Raw genomic sequence first — 5,088 nt, 5'->3', positions numbered from 1 at the left:
TTGCTCCATGAATGCTTGATGTAGGTTACCTTTGCAAAATCACCTATTTGGATAGGGAAAGTGCACAAGCTAGTGGAGGCAATAGGTAAGGTCTTGTATGTGCCTACTAATTCTTCTTCAATTAGGGTCCTTAAAGCTAAGAGGAAAGCATGCATCCTCTAGAACATGCTGAGCTCTACATCTAAGTTAGGCATGTATTTCATGTTGAGGAGCCATTGAGGCTCGATTTGGGGGCTTCCATAACCTGGTTTGGTTACATTTGGGTAGCCATTAGTGGCAAGAGTTAAATCAAAATAGCTTGGTTTGGAATGCTCAAGAAGAGATATTGGAATTTTTGTCAATGTACTTAATGTATTGAACACGATGGGGTTGCTTAAGCTTAGAGCCTACTTGCTATAAGCTAGGGATTCAAGCATGGCCTTTAAGCATGTGGTCTACCATTTCTATAGCAAAGAGAGAACAAAGAATGAATCTTCAATATTATGACTTGTTTAATAGTCTTGAAATCTTCCACAAGGTAGTGGAGTTTGTTTTCAACCAAATCAAATGGATAAAAAATAGTCTCAATTACTATGCATTTTTTAAAGGCATGTAGATGGCACTCAGATTATAGTCAGTTGGTCTTTTCTGGACTTGTAATTGGGCATATCTTCTTAGTGTGCAGGATATATTGTAGTCATTATAGGTTCCTTATCTGCTTCTGAAAATGTATTATTTCTTCACATTGAAAAATTGGACGGCACCCATTTTTCTTATTTGAAATATCAAATCTATAATGTATTAGTTGTAGGCAAAGATCAAATAAGAAATTTGATGAAAAAATGGCAAAAAGCACAATTATAATGATGGCAAAAAGAAAGAGAAGTCATAGGCAAAGATAGACAAGCTTAATGCATATAGCGATGATAATAAAGATGTCTTGTATGTTTTCTCTTTTGATGATGCATTCTTGGTTTGCCATGGATAATGGTTTGTGACAAATTTGGATTTTGGACTTAGGAGCATCATTCCATGTTACTCCTCATAGAGAGTGGTTCATGACTTATGACGTTGGGAGATGCGGATATGTTCATCTTGGCAATAACTATGAATGTGATATTGTTGGTATAGGGGATGTACATTTGTTAGTACTTAATGGATCTTATTTTGTCTTGTGGAACGTATGGGGTGTTTTGAACTTGACAATGAGCCTGATTAGTATTACTAGACAACTTTGTGATTGAGGTTACATGTTGATCTTTGGAGATCATGTAGGAAAAATTACAAAGGGTCTCTTGTTATTGCCAAAGGGCGTAAATCAAGTACTTTGTATTTTGCATGTTTTTGGGGTTAAACACCATGTTGTAGCTATTGCTAAATAGCCATGAGCCTCTTTATGGCATTGCTATTTGGGGCACTTGTTAGTTTCTAGAATAAAACCTTTGTGCGATTTGAATTATTTTTCGTGTTTGACTTTTTTATCTTGTCTTTGTGAGCATTGTCTTTTTTATAAACAAACAAACTTATCACATAAGAGAGATTATGATATTAGAATATCAAAGTGCTTTGACTTGATTCATAATGATTTGTGTAGGTCTATGCCTACAATCTCATTGGGTGGAGCTACATATTTTTTCACTTTTATAGATGATGCCACTAGGAAGAGTTAGGCTTACCCTCTTCATAACAAGAGTGGTGTGCTAGATGCATTCCAAAATCTATTGGCATGTATAGAAAATCAACTAGAAAGAAAGCTTAAGTACTTAAGAACTAACAATGGTTTTAATACACTTTTCATGTCTTTACGACCTTTTACAAAAGTCATGGTATCAAAAGAGAGTTGATAGCTCCTAAAAATCTTGCTCAAAATGGTGTGGCTAAAAAGATGGACAGGACCATTCAAAAAAAAAAATGTAGTATGCTTTCTAATGCTAGTCTTACTAACGAGTTTTGGCCTGAAATTGTAAAGATGAAGTATGCTTAATTGATAGGTCTCCTCCCAATAAGCCATTAGATGGTAAAATTCTAGAGGAGTTATGGTTTGGAAAGAGTCCTAGTGTTATGATCACTTGCATGTCTTTGATTATGAAGCAATTGTGCATGTACCTAAGAATAATTGAAGTAAGATTGATTCTAAGTCCAAGAAGTGTATCTCTTGTAGATATAGGGATTTATGAGAAATGGGATATCGGTTATGAGATTCTAGTTCTAAGAACGTACTATGCAATTATGATGTCATTTTAATAAGGACAAGATATATAGGCATCCCGTTAAAACACTTCAAATATATAGGGTAGTGTTCCAAGAGGATGGACAACGATCACATGAGCAATATGCATAGCCTGTTCCACATGATATATGGCTCGGATAGTCAAAGTGGGAGTGCCATTGACAGGTGGACAATCTTATATTTTATAGGATAGACAAGTGTGATAGCCACATGCTCTTATTAAGCCAATTTTATAGCAACAATCTATGAGGGTTTCTATGTTGGGTAAAGGCCAATGTGGCCAACCTCCCATCTTACTCACTAATCTTAACTATATAACTATATATGTATGCATTCATTCTTTATTCTTTGAGTGATAAAGCAATAAGGTTCTACTCACAAGAGATCTATTGGAGGCACTATAAACACAGTGTCTACATCGATAAACAAAAAGAATTGAAAGAAGAAGAAAGAACTAGGGCAAAGTTCGTGCTAAAAATAGATAGTGCCACAATGTTAAGGGGAGATAAGCCCTAGATGCAAAAGCAAAAATATTTGAATAAAAAATGAAGGAAAAGAAAAGTATTGAAATTAGAGTATACTTTAACCAAGCAACAATTAAATAATAGAGAATGTTAAAAATTGGGTAAGAGAGGTGGAGGTGTACCTCCAAGATGTTGAACCTATGATGGACAATGAATTGCATGCAATCATGAGCCCATGTTCCTCTCCCATATACATCAAATCAAAGGGGAATCAAGTACCTACATTATCCAATCAAAAGCTAAGTGGTAACATAGCTCAACAAACTACTGATGGATGCATTTCACAATTGTTTATTTTTTCATGTGGACCTCCTCTTAGAATCATGGAAGGTGTACATAGCTTTTGGGTGTGTAGTTTAAGCCTTATATTGGAACCAATGTTTATAAAGGCAAGTATATTTCTACCAAATAAGAGTGATCTACTTTTCCCTTAGGAAATTCCTTTCTAAAAGTAATAGTCTTTGGAAATATTTATCCACAATAGTTTTAGCATTGGGCTTGGATGGATTTGGAAGTGACCCACATGACATAAAAAAAAACTTGAAGCGGTATTGTATAAGAGTCATGGTGCCAAGTATACAAGAAAGTCAACTTGAGGACAAGGGGATATGAAGACACCTTCTATAAAAATTCAAAGTTGTGGTGCTTGGAGCCAAAATCTTTTAAAATGAAAGGAGGAGGCGGGACCAAGCTTCGACACACATGCCTTTGAGTGTTTTAAGAAATACTCCAATAACTCTCCCATATGGTGCATACATCCGTTTCCCTTTTTGCTCTCTCTTATATTTTTCTCATTTTATGCATCTCACCTTCCCTAGCCTATTAATTATGATATTCTTCCTTTTAATATTTGAAGCTTCATAAATGATACATGTATGGAAAAAGCTTTGGCCACCAAAAGAAGAAAATGTAATAATATATTGGTGCATGAAAGAATTTGTAACAAAGGTCACATCTACAATGGTGGAGATTTGAGACTCTTCTTAATTATTGTTCAAAGCCTTTTTCTCCATGGATCTATCTTTAAAGCAAGCTTCATCTCCTTTTTGAGGATGAAACATATGTAAGAAGTGTATATACCTTTTCACATTCTCTCTACCCAAAACCTTGTAAAACTATCAATCCTATATTATAAATCATCACATTATATTAGTAATGCACATGCACAACTGTCCCTCACATTTTTCAACCTTTTTAGTTTACTTTCCATTTTCTTATTATTTTGGGAAGCTTGATTATAAAGACTCATGCACACACAAGACAACAAAATGGATTATGCACTACCTTACATCACCTAGTGCATCATTCAATTTGGGGCTCTAATAAATCAAGATTATGATTGATTAATTAGGGTTAGTAGATAATGTAATCTAGCTAAGTGCCTATAAAAGGAGACTCCTTTAAGCCTTCAAGGGGGAGATACACACACTCCACTCTACCACCATTCTCACTACCTCTATTCTCTTCCTCTCATTCACTACTCCCCCATCCCTCTCCACTCCACCATCCTTCTTTCCCACTTCATTACACACACCATCTCCCTCTCTCTCACCCCCTATCCATCTTTCAACTTCATCATTGTCCTTATCCCCCACTTCTCTTACTCTTGCTCTTATGCTCCCTTATTCTCCATCTCTTCATTATCTCCTTTCTTTCCATTCCACTACCCCTCCTCTCCACCCCTTCTTCCTCTTTCTCTTCCTACATCATCACCACCATTATCCCTCCACTTATGTGTGCCTATCCCCCTTGCCATTTTGGGTTGGGATTCATTAGTTGTAACCCTAAATATTAATGCTTTTAATAATTTATTTCATATTGTACCATTCCTTCTCCTCTCTTCCTCTTTTATATCATTACGCCTCTACTCATGTGTGTAAAAGTACCCTAGTCCACTTTCAATTTGGCTAGGTGGTGCTTCTTTCGTATCCCTTAATGCACGGAGACTAATCCATTTGTGTAGAGGCCACAAGTGCTCATTCTCTCCCTCACTACAAATGTTGGGAACATGGACATAGAGTGCTCGAACAAGAGGAGATAAATGTAAAACTACCAGACACTCTAACCTCTACTCTAGTTACTCTACCATTGGGATAAATGTTAGACAAGCCCAATGCTTTGGGAAGTGCTAGAGGAGTGGATAGGAGGGCATAGATGAGCTAAAAGAGGAACCCTATAGGAGCATGAAGCTGAAATGCATGTATCTATGTTAATACCTAGCCCAAACTTGCAAGTTAATGCTCTTTGAGAAGGAATTGAGACACATACAATCCTACTAGTAGTGGCATTAGCGGATACAACCCAATAGGGGATCATCAATACATGAGAAGGTGTGAATATTCTCAGGCATATAGT

Source organism: Lygodium microphyllum, chromosome 12 (assembly GCF_053477565.2).
Source record: "Lygodium microphyllum isolate KBCC chromosome 12, Lygodium_microphyllum_v1.1.10, whole genome shotgun sequence".
Taxonomy (NCBI): Eukaryota; Viridiplantae; Streptophyta; class Polypodiopsida; order Schizaeales; family Lygodiaceae; genus Lygodium; species Lygodium microphyllum.
This window is presented reverse-complemented; position numbering follows the sequence as displayed.